The sequence below is a fragment of the Trichomycterus rosablanca genome, chromosome 18, assembly GCF_030014385.1.
Source record: "Trichomycterus rosablanca isolate fTriRos1 chromosome 18, fTriRos1.hap1, whole genome shotgun sequence".
Classification (NCBI taxonomy): Eukaryota; Metazoa; Chordata; class Actinopteri; order Siluriformes; family Trichomycteridae; genus Trichomycterus; species Trichomycterus rosablanca.
The window spans coordinates 26,216,080-26,237,530 of NC_086005.1; positions in this window are offsets into that span (position 1 = coordinate 26,216,080).

Consider the following 21,451-nt stretch of genomic DNA (forward strand, 5'->3'; position numbering starts at 1 on the left):
TATTCATTTTTCTCCCACAGTACCCACAAATTTCATCTATATGGTAGGTGTAGTGTATAAAATAACCAGTACATGTAGGTGAAAGTGCTCGGTGAGTGTTCGGATAGCAAAGCAAAGCAAAACAGCATGTGTTTACATCATGTAGTCATTGTAGAATAATGCTGATGCACAGTCGTGTTGGTGGAACAGCTACTCTAAAATGGTATACATGTATTATATATGTATAAGTAAGTGGGTGAGTAATTATGTTTTGCAGTAGACTGGCACCCAGTGCTTACTGGATAGGCTCCAGTCCCTCCACAACCTTAAGCAGGATGATTCTGAATGTATGGTTGGACGGTTGCACCACATGACATTTCTGGACTTTAATATGCAAGGATTCCCAAAAGCAGATGTTGTTAAATACTTGTTTCTGGCTGCTGTCTGTGCTGGATTTGGTATGTTCCTCTCACAAATAAAAGCAATCATTCTTGAGTGATTATAAGATTGTGGGAATAAATGTGCGCCTGGTCCCAGATGCATTTCTGCCCTGTGTCCAAAGTCCATTGTTTTTAAAACTGGTGATACTGGTGATGACTGAATAAATAAAATATTGAATCTATACACAATGCTACAGCTAAAACTTTCCATTACAACTTCTGTAACAAAGCACCTGTAATTGACAGTTTAGTTCAATACCCTAACTAACCAGGAGCAAACAGAGCACAGGCTATTAGAACAGGGTGTGTACTGGGAATAAAAACAATCCAGCATACAAAAACATAACAATGAATCACGGTATTTGTATTGAGAGTGTGCCCGGAGGGGGGGAATAAAAGCATTGCAGCATGGTAAGTGTTTATCTACACACTAAACGATTAAAGTCGTCACAGGCCGGTGATTAAGTGTGACTTGGAATGCAAGCACGGACGAACCACGCGGCTTTAAACGGATCTCAACGGGGTGAACTGTAAAGCGGTTCGAGCAGCATTTATTTTAAAAAGTGCTCGACAAAGGTGATGAATAGGTGTGTGTAGAAAATACACTGAAATAAGAGACCGCAAGGTCTTACTGAGAGATCAACAACCTGACCGAAATAATGCCTTCACAAAGACTCGGTGCCATTCTTTATAATCACATATAAACTTTTATAACGCTGAGCTTTTCATATTCTCACAGTCATGCTGTTTCAAAAGCCCACAAAGACCTCCGAGAGCCGATTGATGCATGAGACAAAAATCAATTGCACCATGCCTATATGACTTATTCACTCAGATATTAAAGTCAGAACCCATCGTCCGTCTTCGTACGACGGCTTTTAAGAAATCGCAGAGCTTGCGGAGGATCAGAGCCAAAGCAAGACAGCGTGTGGTATGACCAGACCAGACTCCTCAATGGCAAGCCGAGTCCTGAACTCAGTGTCCAGCTTTACTCTAGGCTTCCTCTCCAGTCCACTAGCTTTTAATTAATTATTGATTGGCTAACTGTGTAAAGACGTCCTGTTGCTGGACAGCGGAGTGCAGTTACATACAGAATGTGGCCGGCACTGTTAGCAAAGAGAAGCGTTCAGACTATTTAAAGTGATTGGGTGGATTTCGAGAAAAATTCATAATAAGATTATAAATGGTCATGGTATTTTGATTTGTTATATGGGTCTGTACTATGATGATAGACCTCACAAAAAGATTTTCTTTGCCATTTTTGTTCTTGTGATGTAAATAAAAAATATTTTACACAGTTCTTAAGAATTAAATGATCAAAACGAACAACGTGTTGTTGAGCCGTAATTAATTCTGCTTCAAGGGACTTTAGATGATTTTTAAATGATAAATTGTTGTATAACTTTGGAGATTTTATGTGACATAAAGCACAAAGTTTTATAGATCAAATTGGTTATTTAATCTATTCAGTCTGGTGCATCTGAGGATTTAAAATCTCAAATGTAAATGAATATTTAATATAAAGGTGTGTTATTGTAAAATGAATAGAGGAAAATGAATTTGCCAGAATCGATCTGGGACATGAAGCATGGTTATCTCAGTGACTACTACTCTTATTCTGAATTTCTTGAATTCTTTCATTGTCTTGATAAAATTGGGAACAATAAGAATTACTCTATAGGTTTAGTGTGCATTCACTCATACCAAGGAGTTTTTATTGTGACCAATTCAACTTTTTGGGAGCTTGAACCTGAGAGCTTGAAGTTGTGTGGCACCAAAACACCTTTATTTTTCTCATTCATATTAGTTAAAGCCATACAAGCCAATCACAGCAGACTAAACTCTCAAAGAAAGTAGGTAGGTACTAAGAAAGGGATGGATGGATGGATGGATGGGCAGTTGTAGCCTAGCGGTTAAGGTTCTGGACTAGTAATCAGAAGATTGCTGGTTCAAATCCCACCGCTTCCAGGTTGCCACTTTTGGGCCCTTGAGCAAGGCCCTTAACTCTCAGTTGCTTAGAATGTACACCGTGAGTCGCTTTGAATAAAAGCGTCTGCTAAATGCCGAAGATGGATGGATGGATGGATGGATGGATGGATGGATGGATGGATGGATGGATGGATGGATGGATGGATGGATGGATGGATGGATGGATGGATAGATAGATAGATAGATAGATAGATAGATAGATAGATAGATAGATAGATAGATAGATAGATAGATAGATAGATAGATAGATAGATAGATAGATAAGCAATACATAGAACTTTGAGCGAATGTCGTCAGCGACTTGAAACAGCTCCTCAGTCTGTGATATATCTCAGAATACAGCACTTATGTAAGGCCGAGCTTTTTCTTCTGCACTTTCCTCCAATTAGCTTCATTTTCTGAGCCATCAGTGACAAGTACAATCCTGAAATGTCATTGAATTCTAAGTACATTAGCTCAGATGATTTAGTCATTTAGTGTGTTGAAAATCCTCAAAAGGAAAATATAAAAGGAGTTCTTATTTAAATCAGCATGAGAGAAAAGAAGGAATTCACCTTATAGAATCAAAATAATCCTTGTATTTATGGATCATCTTCACACAATACGCCGGATTATGTCGGGACATGCTGCTCTGTACGCTGTACTGTCTGGCATTTAGGTATACAGTGTTCTGCACACTCCTGGTTATGCTCTACGTGTTGTGGCTCTAATGTGTAAAGATGGCAGAACGTTTACTCTTTTGTGTATGGCATGACAGTGGTCCAGAGCCAGAGGACCCAGAAATTGTTGTGAAAAACTCTCAAAAATATTTAGATGTGGTGGAAGGGAAAGAAGTGGGTTAATCATGGAGTGGGCACAAGTATGGACCTGTTATCTGTTGTTATCTGTAATGAACCTCTACATGTTTTCCCCTTGTGTTCTTCCCCGTGTGTTCTTCCCCGTGTGTTGCGTGCGCTCTAGAACACCAAAACAAGTCAGACAGCTGATAAACCTCCACACTGAAGCATTTTCATTCTCCTTTATAAAAGTCGTTTAGTGTTTGTGGATCATTTGCGTTTCGAGCTGTTAGTTCTCGGAAAACCAGAAGTAGGCAAATTTCAGCTGGGTTCTCTGGGTTCATTTTGATCACTAATGATTAGTTAAGGTAGGGCGGCACGGTGGCTCAATGGGTAGCACTGTCGCATTAAAGCAAGAAGGTCGTGGGTTTGATTCCCAGGTGGAGCAGTCTGGGTCCTTTCTGTGTGGAGTTTGCATGTTCTTCACGTCTCTTGTGGGTTTCTCCTAAGTCCACGAACATTCAGTCAGGTTAAATGGGGCTACTAGAAACTGCGTTAGGTGTGTTTGTGTGTGTGTTTGTCCTGTGATGGACTTGTGACCTGTCCAGGTTGTTTCCTGCTTTTAGTCTTGGTGCTCCAGTTTACACCCACTAGTCCAACGACATGCACCCTTTTTTAACCAAGAGCTGATTTTTATTACAATTTTTGACCAAAACGTGATTTTTATAACCCTTTTAAAACCAAAAACTGATTTTTATTACTATTTTTAACCTAAAGCTGACTTTTATAACCCCTTTTAACCAAAGCTGATTTTTTATAACCCTTTTTAACCAAAGGTTAAGCAAAATTTCTCAACACTGAACTACACCCCCCCCCCCCCCCCCCCCCCCCCCCACAAGCCCTGCCACACCCATTGCTAACCTAAATAATTATTTATAACACATGCTTCCAAATTTATGGCAGCACGGAGGGCGTTCCTGTTCCAACATGACTGTTCCACTGTCCAAAGCAAGTCCCATACATACTTGTTTAAAGGAGCTCGGCTTTGGATGGAATTGGAACACCATTCCCGAGCCAAGCCTTCCAGTCCTTCAACAAATATTTTGTCGAATGTGCACATTTTCCCACAGACACAATCCAAAACCTTGTGGAAACGCAGGTTTTGCTGCAAAAGACGTAAAATAAAAACAATTTTAAAGCAGAAAAATCAGCCCGCGCCTCCGGTTGTGAAGTAATTTGTGGGGAAAATGGGGACCTGCCAACAGCTCCCAGCACGGCGGCGGCATCAGTTTACTCCCGGTTCTGAAAGGCTCAAAAGCATTATTTGCATATGTATGAGGAAGAGACGTACAGGGTGTGTAAACTGTGTGTTTAGACTTTGATAGAATGTTTTATACACTGAATGCACCATGTAGAAGCTCGCTCTCATTTTATTGGCTGATACACTGGGTACCGCGGATGATTAATTATGTGTTTAGTGAAAACATGAAAAATAGTGTTTCATTTAAACTGTTATTAATTTAGTATGAATCGTGCTTTTAAAATAAGTACTGTAACCGTGGGAATCAGTTTGGCAGATCTGCATTAGAAGTGTTCTCCCACACAACGGCTCAGAGAATAGTTTTTAGTTTTTAGTTTTACAAAAGCAAATTAGAAGCAGAAACAACTTTTAACAGACATAATCAGTCTTCTCAACAATTATTGGCAACCTGATACATATAGGGAAGAAGGCTGATAAGAAATCCAACGTTTGTTAAAAGAAAATACTTCAAATACTTTAAAAAAAATTCCTTATTAAGAAATGATTATTGTAACAAAACTACAATTCCTATCACCTGTAAAATGATCATAAACAAAATGTAATTACAGCATTTACTAGTTCTATTTACATTTTTATTCATTTTTAAGTTCATCAGAAGGGCGGCACAGTGGTGCAGTGGGTAGCACTGTCACCTCCCAGCAAGAAGGCCCTGGGTTAGTTTCTGTGTGGAGTTTGCATGTTCTCCCTGTATCAGCGTGGGTTTCCTACAGGAGCTCCAGTTCCCACCCACAAGTCCAAAGACGTGCAGTCAGGCCGATTGGAGCTACTAAAATTGCCCTAAGTGTGACTGTGTGAGTGTGAGTGTGTTGTGATGGACTGGCGACCTGATTGGGGTGTTTTCTGCCTTTCGCCCAATATATCAGACCCACCGTGACCCTGACCAGAATAATGCACTGGTAAAACAGAACAAGAATGAACTGGGATCGAATCTCATTTATATTTGAAGCTGTTTTAAAATTATTCACTTACTCTCACTCACTTTCTTAACCGCTTATCCAATTAGGGTGGTGGTGGGGGGGGTGCTGGAGCCCCTATCCCAGCTTTTCAATGGGCACAAGGCACACAGTAACACCTTGGATGGGGCGCCAGTCCATCGCAGGGCAGACACAGACACACACATTCACCTATAGGGCAATTCAGTGTCTCCAATTAACCTGGCTGCATGTTTTTGGACTGTGGGAGGAAACCGGAGCTCCTGGAGTAAACCCACGCAGACACGGGGAGAACATGCAAACTCCACACAGAAAGTACCCGGACCGCCCCGCCTGGGGATCGAACCAAGGACCTTCTTGCTGTGAGGCGACAGTGCTTCTTTTTTAATTAAAGGTTACCATTTTTCTTATTTTTTTCAGGGAGAGATTAAGCTGATTAATCAAAGGTGATTTTTATAACCTTTTTTTTTACCAAAAGCTGATTTTTTATAACCCTTTTAACCAAAAGCTGATTTTTTTAAGACCCTATTTTTCTGTACTGAGGGTGGAGGGGACTGTAAATATGCAAAAACGAAATATTAGCTGTGGGGCAGAAGTCTAGAAGGCTGCAGCGTGGTGTTTGATGGATGAAGTGGAGCAGAACAAAGTGCAGTAGAAGTAGCTGCTGGGACACATCAGACCGGTTTATCTACTTTACATGTTTTTAAGGTGACGCAGAGAGTTTCAGTGGGAATTCTGACCAGACTGACTAAGCTACGAGTTATTTAAGGGTTTTTTTAATGTAGAAAATATTCATTGTTCCGACGCTAGATAAGAAGACGAGGATCAGACAGATAGTGCATTCATTTAATGACCCGTACTGAAGCTCAAAATACATAAATGGAAACTGTTTGGATGCAGATCTCATTATACGGAGCATCACAAAGAAAAAACGCAGGCTGAGTATCATAATAATGTTTCAGGAGCATCATCTAAGTAACTACAACTCATAATAATAAACACCTGAGCAGACAATGCCAGCCTCTGTTTACCGCGCCCGCTTCATAAACAGCACCCAAACGACGCCTGCGTGAGGGAGAAAATGAAAACCCAAGTCAGTTCGGTTCTCCTGCTGCGGGCGACGTCCCGGCTCCATAAAATGGATCACGGGCATCATATTTCACGCCTTGAGTTATGATTCTGACATTTACTGTGTTATGTGGACCGTGGCTCGCTCCTCGTACTCCTCAACAAAAACACAGAGAATAGAGTCATGGCAAACATTGTTAGGAAGATAGTGGGAGAATATCACATAAAATAAAGAAATAAAAATAGACGTTTCCAGCCGTAACAGGTCGTCATTATTACTCTCAGTCTACACACACGTCTGTCTGGACGGACGTTTACATCCAACCTGCAGGTCCTCATCTCAGAGCACAAAAAAGATACATATTGAAATGATAAGGACAAGGATCTCAGGGAGTTGGCGGCACGGTGGCACTGTGGGCAGCGCTAGGCAAGAAGGGCATGGGTTTAAATCCTCGGCCTGGTGTCCATGGTCCTTTCTGTGTAGAGTTGGCATGTTCTCCTTGTGTCTGTGTGGGTTTCCTTCCAAGAAGTGTATATACATATAAAAGTGTACAGTACAATGACATTCTTTATTTGCATAATTTGTATTTGCATTGTACGACACCCGAGGGTTTACGGTCCTTGCTCAAGGGTCCAACAGTGGCTCCATAAAAGAACCATGATTCAAACCCACCACCTTCTAGTTGTTCTGTGTGTTTCCTCCCAAGAACCCATTAATGAGAGCATAATAATTATGGGCTCGGTAGGTAGCGCTGTCGCCTCACAGCAAGAAGGGCATGGGTTTGAATCCTCAGCCGGTCAGCCAGGGTGCTTTCTGTGTAGAGTTGGCATGTTCTCCCTGTGACTGTGTGGGTTTCCTCCAAAGAACCCATTAGATTATTAATGTGAATATAATAATAATCATGGTGGCACGGAGGCTCGGTGGGTAGCACTGTCACCTTACAGCAAGAAGGGCATGGCTTTGAATCCTCAGTCAGGCAGCCAGGGTGCTTTCTGTGTGGAGTTGGCATGTTCTCCCTGTGTTTGTGTGGGTTTTCTTGCAAGAACCCATTAGGTTATCAATTAGAATATAATAACTATGGGCGGCTTAGTGGGTAGCAAGAAGGGTATGGGTTTGAATCCCCGGCCTGGCAGACAGGGTCCTTTCTGTGTGGAGTTGGCATGTTCTTCCTGTGTCCACGTGGGTTTCATCCAAAGAATCTGTTAGGTTATTAATTAGAATATGAAAATAATCATGGGCAGCACGGTGGGCAGCACTGTTGCATCACAGTAAAACTGGCATTGGTTTAATTCCTTAGCCAGAAAGCCAGGGTCCTTTCTGTGTGGAGTTGGCATGTTCTCCCTGTGTCCGCGTGGGTTTCCTTCCAAGAACCAGGTTGGTTATGGTTGGCACGGTTCTCGCCTCACAGCAAGAAGGCCATGGGTTTGAATCCTCGGCCGGGCATCCAGGGTCTTTTCTGTGTAGAGTTGGCATGTTCTCCCAGTGTCTGTGTGGGTTTCCTTCCAAGAACCAGTTAGGTTAGATTATTAATTACAATATAATAATAATCATGGTCGGCATGGTGGCTCGGTGGGTAGCACCGTCACCTCGCAGCAAGAAGGGCATCCAGGGTCTATTCTGTGTGGAGTTGGCATGTTCTCCCTGTGTCCACATGGGTTTCCTTCCAAGAACCTGACCTTCCAAGAACCTGAGAATATAATACTTATCATGGGCGGCACAGTGGCTCGGTGGGTAGCACTGTTGCCTCACAGCAAGAAGGGCATGGGTTTGAATCCTTGGCCAGGCAGCCAGAGTTGGCATATTCTCTCTGTTTCTGTGTGGGTTTCCTCCGAAGAACCTGTTAGGTTATTAATTAGAAATCATATCATAGGTGGCATGGTGGCTCGGTGGGTAGCACTGTCACCTCACAGCAAGAAGGGTTTGTGAGGTCCTTTTATTCCTGTTTACCTCCTTTAAAAAATCCCTCTTATTTTTTATCCAGGCGTTCTGTCGTGTCAGCACGGACACCAGAACCCGAATCGAACGCCGGCGCTGCGAATAGCAGCCACTCCAACCGCCTCTTTGTTTTTAGCGGCGGAGCCGGAGAGAAATTCTTAGCGCCGCGGCGAGTGACTCGTGACATTTCAGTAATTAGCCTCTTGACTTGATTTGAAAAGGAAACATTATCGGCTAATGCGCCCGTGACAGTAAGTGCGGTCCGTTCGAGGGCAGTAAGTGGGTTTGCCGTATTACGCGGCCGCGCTGATGGAACACGGCTCCAGATATGAGGCCGGATAAGACCGGGATAGGAAGGCAGGAATGATGTAGCAATTAAAACACACAGCCGGAGCCGGCCGAGTCTACGCTGATGAAGTGGAATCGTTAGGAAGGCTTGATATCGCTCTGAATCGCCCCGATCGATGTTTAGTGTTCACGCTGCCTCCCACTAATTCACACTCAGGAGTAAAATTTAAGGAAAGCGAGGTTTCTATTGTTTAAAACACAAAGACCTGCCAATATTGTACTGTAACAAATACATGTAAAAAAAAATAGTATATGCTCGTCAGGCTATCAGGGTCACAGTGGGTCTGGAGTCTTCCTGCCCACATTGACATTTGCCTACACAGCCCAACATGGAGCCACAAAAGTCATAAAACCACTCTGTACCACTCAACCTTCGAGCCACAAGTCTCACTCGCCTGGATCCACCACTCAGAATTCAAGGAAGACGGGCATCAAGACTCTTCTATATACCCAAGTGGTGGTTTCTCACCAGCTTTAAAAGATGATTAAAGAACTTCATCATCTCTTTATTAAGCACTTAACTTACTTACTAATCATCTCATGCCCTATTTATCACCCCCCCACACACACACACACATATACCTAAACTTTTGTTCTAACAGGGTTTCAGCAGGTTTAGATCCTTAGACTGTTGAACTTGAACGAGAGTAAGGAAATGTCTGCTGAGGAAGCTCCGGATAAGAGCGTCTGCTGAATGCCAAAAATGTAAATGTAAAATGCCAGCAGGCAAGATTACCCCTTGCACAGGGTATCGTTCCACATCAGGGCATTACATTCACCCATTTACTTACTCAGTAACACCTAAAGGCACTCAATCCATCCACCGGCAATTTTCTGTGGGGTGGAATAAAACCAGACAGTGTGGACACAGGAGGAAGATCCCACAGTTAGTGACCAGAGGCAAGGTCTAAACCAAGGGTCCCTGCTATACCCGAGTTATATTACAATAAAAATATCAGAATCAGTGAAATCCTGAAGGCAAATGACATAAAACCAGAGTGAAGCTAGGATTTGTTCTTTCCAGTATTGAAAAGATCTTCTTTTTTTTTTTATTAAAGGTGGAAGCCACGTTGGCTAAATGTTCGGCCAAAATTACGTGCACACCTGACCATCAGATGGAACATCCAATTTATACAATTAATAGTCCTCTTCTAATATTTGCTATACCAGCCTCCACTCTTCTTTGATGGCTTTCCATAACATTTTGCAGGAATATGTGCCTATTAAGTCAAAATATAATTTGTTAGGTCTGCCACTGAAGAGAATTCATCCCAAAGCTGTTCAGTGTGGTTGAGTTTATCCACTGAAGTCCCTTCACACCAAACTGACCAATTTGTAGTTATGCTAATAAGAAAGAGGATCTTTCTTAAAGTGTTCCTACAAAGTTGGGACCATATAATTAATTTAACAAATCCGCTAGCAATCAGAATGGCTTAAAAAGGTGTCCACATTCTTTTGGTTTTAAATAGTGTATTTTTTAAAACGTGTAGTGAATTCATCAATGTAATAGACTAGTAAACTGTGTTTGGATAAATAATTGATTACGGTAGTGTGCTGGAGTAGCAGGGTGAGAGCAGCCGACGCTAATGGACTCGATAAGCTTGATGAGGAAAGCGTGTTCCGTCCTGGGAGTAGAACTCAAGTCTTTGGTGGAGGAGGTGGACAGGAGGATGCTGGGAAAGCTACCCATCCCCTGTGTGCCACACTGGCATCATAAAGCACCTTCAGATGTAGACTGAGACCACTGAGTGGGTATCAAGCTGTACAACTCCCCCTTCTGTAGAATAGACAGGTGACACATCGGACTCTGAGTATAACGTCATATCACGTGCGAATGCTTTTTATTATTATGTGTGATGTTACATTTTCGGTTATAAACAAACTTTCAGTTTTTATGTTGCTGTGTTTTTTAATGCAACAAAAATTCCATCCAGGATAAATAAAAGTCCATCTTATTTATCTTAATGTATTCAGCCTGTGAATTCTAAGAAATCTAATATGTTTCATCTCTATAAACTCTGTAGTTTATGCAGAAGAAACCAACCACAATAGCTACGTAATAATAATGTAATCATGGTGATCTTCAGCTCTGTCAGGAAGATATTTGCATTCAACAATGGTGCCATTCAGGCTCCTCACGGCTCATAATAATCGAGCTTCTGTTGCTTTCCAGAGTAATTCTGTTCCACTACAGATTGCTTTTCTGCACAGATAAATAACGTGTAAATAAAACTGTAAGGATAATGTTTGTTTTTGTGGAACTGCAGCTTTCTCTTCATGTCACGTCACTGCACTGTCGTGGCTTTGTGATGGTTGGCTGTGGCACTTGTAGCAGACTGGCTCCTGATAATTGTGACCATTGTTTATTTTATTTTTTTTATAGTTGACATGAGAACGTAGAGCTTCGCTGCTACGCTTGGGCTTATTTTTTTCCTTTAGCCGTGCACATGGTGTTCCTGCTGATTTTCTTCACAGAGTCACAGGGTGGGTCAGCCCTCGCAAATAAAGGGCAAGGTAAAGCCCTGCACCTACAAAAAAGAAATAGATAAATACTGCAACTAAAAATCCACTAAAAGAAAAGGGTTAATCACAAATAGGTTTACAGGTTTGACATTCACTGTAAAGGGCGAATGTAGGTGTTAAGTATGCTTACAGATAGATAGATAGATAGATAGATAGATAGATAGATAGATAGATAGATAGATAGATAGATAGATAGATAGATAGATAGATAGATAGATAGATAGATAGATAGATAGATAGATAGATAGATAGATAGATAGATAGACAGACAGACAGACAGACAGACAGACAGACAGACAGCCAGGCAGACAGACGGGTGTGTGGGTAGGTAGGTCAGTGGGTTGGTGGATAAACGGACGGACGGATGGACAGGCAGGCAGACAGACAGACAGACAGACAGACAGACAGATAGACAGGCAGACAGACGGATGTGTGGGTAGGTCGGTCGGTCGGTCGGTCGGTGGGTGGGTGGATGGACGGATGGACGGATGGACAGACAGATAGATAGTAAAGTGTTTCAGAAAATACATTAACAAAAGAAACAGAAAGAATTGTGTCTGTTTTTCAAATTTACAACCTTATGTTTTTCGCTGCAGGAAAGGTTACCATGTTCATCCTCTGTGTTACGTATCCACGCTGACCATGATCAAGACACAAGTTTGAGCTGGCTAGTATTTAAGAGATGGAACAGAAGCTCTTTTATGTCCTCCCTAAAGGCAAGTCTCGACCTCCAGCCTTCATTGCTACTGCACAATCATGCGGCAAGGAAAGAGCCGCCGACGACGCTCTCCAACGCTCTGATGATAAGATTTCTCTGTATTAGAGGGTCATTGGCACAAGTACACAAGCGAATCAGTCCATGATTTGTAAGAACACACACTAAACTACTGTACATGATTGTGTGTATGTGTCACACATTTAATAACACAATCCTGAAAGTGGACGCTGAGTGTTTGCTTTTTCTTCAGTGAGCTGCTTATCGGATGTCGATGAGTTCATTTAGACACGATGGGTCATTATACAGTAGCTGATGGGTTTACTGGGTTTCGTCTTTATTAGAATGAGTGTTTTAAACACGTACTTAAGCTTCTTGTACTTGATGCCGAAAAACAAATGAACACTGATTTGGTTACACTAGGTTTACACTACAGGGGGTGCTACAAATCTGAAGAAAAGACCTAACGGGAAAGGATAAATTAAAACTACACGGCTACTAATATACCCGCCCCACGAGGAGCGTTTTACAAGTAATTTTAAGCCAGGTGAGTCTATAAACTGCAGTGTGTTTGTAATTTTACTAATATACTAAACAGCAGCAGGTCTGTGTGAAAGTAAATGTAACTCGTGGGCAAAAGCAGCCTGATACATTTGCTTATACAATCTACACTACGTACCAGTGAGTACAGTTAGAGTCAAATAATGTTTACACTTGAGCTTACATTTCAAATCCATTGGTATTTTTATGGAATTAGAACCCATTTGTGGCCATACCGCCCCCAGTCCTTTGGGTCAATTGAAATTTATTTCTATAGCGCTTTTTACACCAGACGTTTTTAGAATTCAGGACCGACAGACCAAAAAACCCCTGTTGAGCAAGCCAAGGGCGACAGCGGCAAAGGTAAAACTCCCTTAAAATTACAGGACGAAACCTTCAGAAGAACCAGACTCGAGATCCAAAACTGCAGCTCTTGTGCGGTGTGTCCCAGTCTGCAGTCGTCAGTATCTATTAAAAGTGGTTCAAGGAAGGAACAGTGGTAAACCGGTGACAGGGTCATGGGCGGCCAAGGCTCATTGATGCACGTGGGGAGTGAAAGCTGGCCCACGTGGTCCAATCCAACACACAAGCTACTGTAGCTCAAATTGCTGAAAAAGTTAATGCTGGAATTAAAATCTATAAGAACACGTGGCACTGTCTTTTTGAACTACCTTCAGAAAAGAAAGGTGCAGGGGAAACCCTTAAGCTCTAACAGCGTTTGTTCCTAATTGTTAGAACGAAGAAAAAAGCAGCACACGATGTTGATGTTTTCTTTTTGTTGTTTGGCAAAGTGTGTCTCACACTTTTCTAATATCAATACACCCACCCACTCCTGCCCACGATCCTCCAGTGCTGCGTCGGCACCCGTGTGTCCCAACTGAGTCGTACTGTAATGCAGTGCTCATCTTCACGCCCGGTGGGGAATAAACTTCAGAGACTGTAAGCCATGCCTTAGTGCCAGTCCCTCCGTAATCTCAGTGTGGCTGAACGGAGGTAAAACTCTGAAATCTACTGGAATGATTTCCCAGAGGAGAGGAGAAGGTTAGAGCGGCAAATGAAAAGCCGACTCAGTATTAATGCCTTTGAGTTCAAAATATGCACACGGTAGCTCAACTAACTAAATGATTATTAGGGTGGGTAGCACTGTCACCTCACAGCAAGAAGGTCCTGGGTTCGAATCCCAGGTGGAGCGATCTGGGTCCTTTCTGTGTGGAGTTTGATGTTCTCCCCGTGTCTGTGTGGGTTTCCTCCAGGAGCTCCGGTTTCCTCCCACAGTCCAAAGATGTGCAGTCAGGTTAATTGGAGATACTAAACTGCACAAGGTGTGAATGTGCTGGTGCCCTGTCAGGGGTGTTTCCTGCATTTCGCCCAGTGAATTGTACCCAACGCGGCCCTGAATTGGATAAAGCTGTGGTCAACGGGTCTGTCTGAAAACCTAGTGAGCTGCCTTGCCGCCTCGCTGCCTACCTAAAACTTGTGCCTCACTGAATGCTGGGATTGCCTTCAGTGCTAAGGAAGAGTTGGACGCTCCATCGTCATTCAGTCAGATTATCACTCAGAATTAAGGCGCCTCAGTGGGAGCATTTAAAGGAATCTAAGAATTTAGAGATACCCTCTTCTCGGGAGTGTAATATGACGTAAATGCATCTATGTAGAGAGATCACTAGGTTTTCAGATGGACCCAATGAATGAATGAATGATTTATCATGTAATATGTAAAAGAATTGAGGTAAGGCTTAATCTTAGGTTCCTAGAACCCATGCTATTGTGCAGCACCTACTCTAGCAGGCATTTAGCTATTTAATTAGGTGTTTTAATGTCCACATGTGTTAGTCGTGTAGCATTCATTACAGTACTAGTTGACTTTTAAATGACAAGTGTATACACACACACACACACACACACAGTCGCACACACACACACACCACAGTGACATTTAAACTAGACATTAAAAAGGAAGCTTAATCATGCAGATTAATCAGCATAAACCCGGAGCTCTTATATAGTCGGCATCTTTATCACCACCACATGCTGCAAATTACACAGACCATTTGAATACAATCAGGCGGCCCGCTGCAACATCTACCTGCCTCAACACTTGCCGACTCCCCCGGGCTACCGGGCGCAATTATTCTGTGGTTAACCAAGAAATAAACTGATCTTCAGTCACTGTGGGAAAGAAAGTAAGAAAGAAACATGCTTTTTTAAGGACAGTGCAGGACGTGCCCTTGCCCGAAGGCAGTGATCACTTACCAACAGGAGAAACTCAAACAGAAAAGCCGAGGCTTGTTCCAGAGGTGCTGCTGCCTAGCTGTACAAGGTGAAATAATGATGCCAACTTTATAAAGAAAAAAAGGCTTCTTAGGAATACATTTGCAGGATTTACTCTGTGGATATTATATATCACAATACAATAACTTATCTAACAACAGAAATGAAAAGAAGAAATGGTGTACGCCTTGCATGAAATGACTTTATTTTATGTTTCAGCCAAATTTTGGCGATTTCCTGTTCCAGCATGACCGAGCCCCTGCACACAAAGTGACGTCCATAAACACATGGTCCAGTCGCCTGCACAAAGCTGTGATATTCACTTTATTAAACACTGAAATTGCTTAAGTCTTAAAAGGTTGCATTGGTATTTTTCCCATAAGGATGTAAGGAAGACCTGTTAATGCATTCTATGGTCCTGTGGAGCTGCATCTATTTCAGTCTAATGTAAAATAATGGGGATGTTTTTGACACTTATAAACTGTAAATAACACAAATATAATATAAAGACACTGAAATACAACTGAAAACAGTTACAAATTGATACAAAATACAATAAAAGCTGCACTTTAGCTTTACTTCTTTATTGTTTCCTTATGCCTCTTAATCATGGAGATGCTTGATCTTGGAATGCCGAGTGGATTCAGAGTGAATTTGATGGTTATTCCACACAAATGCAGATTCGTCTCATATTCGTATGTTTTACTGCGCCGCTCAAGCCGAGCGCTGAAAAAAAGTACTAAACACGTCGAGTTTAAAGTAAATGTCAAGTTTAAGAGTACAGATTTCTCCTCAAAGGGCGTCGAGTTTCAAAGATTTAGAGTTTAGAGGACGGCGAGTTATATATAGTGTTAAGTGACAAAACAATGTAAACTTTTGTGTGTTATATGACAAATGATGAAATCATGTTTTTAATGATATAATGCAACAAAAAAAAAGGGTTCCACAAATCCAAAGGGTTCACAAACTTTTCTGTAGAACTTGGAATGTGTAATATGAAGATGCTCAGGGTGAATCTCATGGCTAAACTCCTCCGTCTGTATGTCAGAGAAGTATGCAGCAAACAGTACAACCCCTACAAACCCTCCCCGAGATAAAATATGCAGAATGTGAATTACTTACCATATAGAACCCAGACTGGAAAATGAGTCTCTCTATCTAAAGGCCAGGCAGGAAAATTACTCCTACGTTCATTCTGCTTAGAGGACAGATAAGAAGCTTCTTTGTGTTGGAGGAGATTAAATGCTCCCTCATAGTTTCAAGTGACACTTTTGTGAAACTCTTGACATGAAAAACCTTGAGAGGTTTGAGGTTCCAGACTTAATGCTGGAGGAAAGTCAGACTGTAGCTGCCTAATGGAACAGAACTGAACTGTCATGATTCAGAAATGCATACGCTATATCCACATGTATGTGGACACACCGTCTAGTTATTAACCTCAGGGCTTTAGCTACACTTCATTTATTAAATAAAATTAATGATATACTGTACATTACTGAACAGAATACCGTATTTCAAGATCAAGCATCTCCATGATTAAGAAGCATCAGAAAACAATAAAGTTTTATTGTATTTTTATTGTTTTTTAACCGTTTTGTAATTGTATTTCAGAGTTTTTTTATATTATATTTGTGTTATTTTCATTGTAGAAGTGTCAAAAACAACCCCATTATTTGATTTGATAATTTAAATATATGCAGGGACCATGGATCACATAAACAGGTTTCCCAAACATCCTCATGGGAAAAAATACCTTAAAACTCAACGTCTTTAAAACTCACGCCACTCCCAGAACCAACTGAGGTTGAGTCTCCATGTTGGTACCACTGTACCATTATTGTTGCTGCATCCAACCTCAGCACTTTTGGGGTAAATTGGAAAACCAGGTTATCCTAGAGCTGGGTCATAGTAATGCTTGTGAGGCTGAATGGATACAAATCCCTGTGGTCATCTTTCATTATCTAGTGGAAGTGTCCACAAACTTTTGGCTGTATATCATATCAACTATGATGCACGCAGCTAAAATATATTCATTTGTATTCTGATGTAAAGTCTGCGTTTGTATCGATTGATGCAAGCCACGAGCGATTGATATTCCTCACACAGTCTTCTTCAGGCCTGCGGGGTGCCTCTCTGCTCGTCGGCGGGAGGTCGACACGGTCTCCGTTTCGGACAAATCAACTTGCATCAGCGAATGACGGACCTGTTGCCGAGGGCCGGTCAGTCTGACGTATCAGACGGACAGCTAAAAAGAAGAGTTCGTCTCTCCAGAAGCTGCATCTTCAATAATTACACTTTTGTCTGAGTGCATCTCATCTCTGTTCATCTCTGCTGCTCGACATCTTCACTGCCTCTGATGATTAACAGCTCTCATACATTTAAAAGAAAGTTAAATATAAATACTGAACGGCCTCTGTTCACATTAATAATAGGAACATGATTGTGGGAAACGCTAGTTAACATGATACACGCCTTAAAAAACAAAATAACAGATGAGAGGATATGAGGATGGAAAACAACAATAGCTAAATTAGATCTGACATCTGTACAAAATAAAAAAGTAAAATTTATTCCAGTCGATTTAATTGCACGGAAAAAAGTCTGATTTCCACAAACAGATAGAAAGACAAACTTTAAAAGAGCATCATTAAATAAAAAGACTTGCAGAAAGCATAAACTTCTCCTGCTCTCGTGCCAGATTTGTCAAATTACAGCAAAAAAGCTTCGCAATAATTGACACATTTCTGAAATCTGAATGAAACTGAGTGTGTTGCTTCATAAACACGTCTTGTCTTAAGAATTCTGCCTCGATCCACTATTAATCTTTATTTTACTCTTATTTTTTTTATCCTCTCTTCAAATGAGTGAATCTAAAAACAAATTTTTTCACATTGTATTGGGAATAATGCAGAACGTGTTGTTTATAATGCTAAAACGTCGCCTTATTACCTATTTACATAAAGTAAATCGGGGATCGAAGCCAGGACCTTCTTGCTGTAAGTTTCCACACTTTTTTAAGCTCTATTTATTAAGAATTTTAAAAACAAATGCCACCACTTCTCTACATAAATCACCTTCCGATGCATTTTTCCAGCGTCATACCAACTTTTTAATGCCGTCAGCAAATAATGTTTCTGGTTGAGCACGTAGCCACTGATGCGCCGCTGCTTTAACATCATCATCACATGAAAATCTTCTTCCCCTTAAAGCTTCTTTAAATGTACAAAAAGGTGGAAATCAGATGGAGCTGTAATCCGGACTGTAAGCGTCTCTCAGTCTCTCAGACGGCCGATTACTCCTCCTCCCACCTTCATTGTGTCTATCTATTTCCTTGGCTGCTCCCGTTAGGGGTCACTGGCGGATTGTGATCTGCATTATTGATTTGGCACAGTTTTTACGCCGGATGCCCTTCCTGACACGACCCTCCCTATTTATCCAGGCTTGGGACCGGCACTACAATGCACTGGTTTATGCATCTGCCGGAAGCGTCAATGCATTTGCCCACAGAAGCTGAGCGTCTCTTCACTTCTATGGGGCTGCATGGAAAAGTTTTTTTAATTGCTTCGAAACTCGCCGGTCATTGGATAAATGCCACGATTTTGTCTGGGTCTGGACGCTGAGCTTCTGCAAGATGATTGGAGGATCAGTCGAAAGGCTGAATCCCGTTTTGATTGACAGCTATTTTGAGAGCTACACCTTCAGTTAATCACTGGGAGCTTCAGTCCCGTCGCGGATTTTGCGAGTTAAGTCGAAAGACAAACTGCAAACCATTTCAGGCCATTTTCTTGAAAAGGAACGGAGGGCAGAATTTATGTATAAATAAATTGACAAATTTTATGATGTAAGCCGACAATGAGCTTCCCCTCTTTGAAAGACCAGCAGCCGCCACTGAATCAGGGTAATTGGATATGACTAAATTAAGGGAGAAAATGGGGGGGGAATCAGAGAAAACGAGGAAAATATATATATACTGTATATGCAAATGAACATTGAGACTCTGATACTGAAATGTGACCCATGTATGCTTTTTGAAATGTGATTGTAAACTCTCCTTTGTGTATTGCATAGTGTCCAACACACAGGTAGAGCACACATGTAGCACAATATATCACTTATAACATGATTTTTGACCAATTTATTAAAATAAACATGCATTTTGACTGTTATTATAACTGTAAGTTGCATCGTTCCAGTTTGATTTGCCTAATGAGACAGATTATAGCAACAACATGTAAGATCTGGCCGCTCATCATGGTGTTATTACTGTTCTGTCATGTCTGTCTCTCACGCCGTACATCCTGTGCAGTCTTGCGTGAAAACGAGCGCTACCTCAGTACCGTGCGAGTAAATGTGTGAAATGTCAGCCACGATGTAAAACGGCCGCGGCACCGGACGCCAGAGGAAGAGGTCACAGCTGCCTGGAGTTCATAACGTGGTAAATGAGGTACTTTGCTTCTTTTTAAAAAACAGACACAGTGGAAGAAACAAAGCTCGTAAAGTTTCGACACAGGTAATTTGTTTTCATTTTCAGTTCCATTCGGGCTTATAAAAGCCATTCACGTTGAATTTGTTGCAGTAAAATATTAGAGACGTGTGTAGCACACGGTGCATCAAACTTTTTACTGCGGCAGGTCTCGCTCCAAGGTTACGTTTTTATTCTTCATTTCATTTCCAAAAAGAAATGTACTTCTGAATTAGGATATTTTAGTAACTCACTATCCTTACTATTAGTATTTAACAGTTAATTAAGCTTTATTATTAGTTATAATGATGCATGTGATGTGGTTTGAAACAGCAGTATTTGGGCTGTGTCTAGTGAATAGGTTGGATGGGATTTGCTTCTCTTCTAGCAGCCCTGGATATTCTCATGTATTCATCTGGTTCTGAAATAAATAACGTTTTTTAAGGCTGTAATAAAGAGCTGGTCACACTAGAGTCAGTAAAACCTGTCTGGTGTTACAGTGAGAGGCTTACAAACACGTTAATGTGTTTTAGCTAGAGGAACAACATTCACATTAGGAATCACATTATTATTTTTATTTATTTATTTAATAGGATTTTAACCTCATGTTTTACTCCTTTCATTCATGACAGAAACTGTAGTTACTCGTCACTCAAGATTCATCAGTTCACAAGTTTAATATCAAACACAGTCACGGACAATTGTGCATCTGTAATTCACCTCACTTGCACGTCTTTGGACTGTGGAAAGAAACCCACACAGACACGGAGAGAACATGCAAACTCCCACAGAAAGAACCCGGACTGCTCTAGCTGGGGATCAAATCCAGGACCTTCCTGCTGTTAGGTGACAGCGCTACTCACCAAGCCACCGAGTAGTAGAGATCGTACCCACCAATCACTTTTAAAGACGTCTTTGGTAGCCTTGTTGGTAGAGCTTTGGGCTATCAATCAGAAGACTGTCGGTTCAAATCCAGGCTCTGCTATGCAGCCACTGTAGGGGTGCCATAAAATATCTGATCCTATGCTCTGACTCCAGCTTCCAAACAAGCTCTGATGCTCTACTAAAATCAAGAATGAGTATAAATGACAAATAAAAGAGTTGTTGTTGTTCTTCTTCTTTCTTTAAACAAAGCCTTGCTTGAAAACTTGACTGATGAGTTTTATATCTCAGGTAACACCAAAGACATCACATTTTATCTGTCAAACTGTGATTACATCGTGGCTCTGAAGGTAAAATTAGGTCTCCAGTGAACAGAATTTATGTTCATGTGTGTTTTCTCTGGTTCCATTTAGCATCTTTTGCAGCGTTGGCTTCATATGGGGTCTTGTGCAGTTAAACTAAACACCTGCAGTCATGTTTTGAAATCTATGAGAAGCCTTTTCTACTACTGTAGAGGCTTAAGGCAGGAAGAACAGTATCATATAGACATAATGCCAATATGATGGTGATAACTGGTCAACATGCTTTGACCATGTACTAAATAAAATAAACAAGAGTTTTCTTTGTTGTTAAATGGTTGTTAAATTAGTTTAATGCCACTAAAGCACATAATTACCCTGCTTTCTCCATCAAGCTAAAGTATACCAATAAAAGCAGAGATAAAATTAGCTGTTTATGATCTTCCCGAGCCTGCTGAGATGCTTTTATTTCTTCTGTGAGTCTTTAACAGCACTAACAAAGAAGAACACGGCGCTATTGGCACGCTAATAAAAAAGTGAGCAAATGCTCAGCAGCCTCGGTCTTTTAATCTCGTTTACTTTTATTTTAAAATATTTCACACTTTATATGATTGTTTATGATCTGCATGCGACGGAAGCTTAAGTGGACGCACTGTAAGGGCGCATTCACATGAGAAGCGGCAAAACCGCTTTTGCGCCGGCTGTGCCGTTGTTTCCTATGGAGTGTGGCGGTGCTGCTTAGCTTGAAGCTGTGTTTTTGTTTTCACCTGATTGAACTTTGACCCAGTTTGCTGTTTGCTGACCTTTTCAAAGCTCCTCCAATGAGACGAACTGTTTGATATGACATAGTAAAAGCTTAACGTGACTTATTGTACTAAAACAACAAGTGAGGAATTTCATTAGTGGAGGAACTTATGTGCAGTAATAATGAAGAGAAGTTTAGTGCTCCTGTCTCCTTCTTTTAGTACAT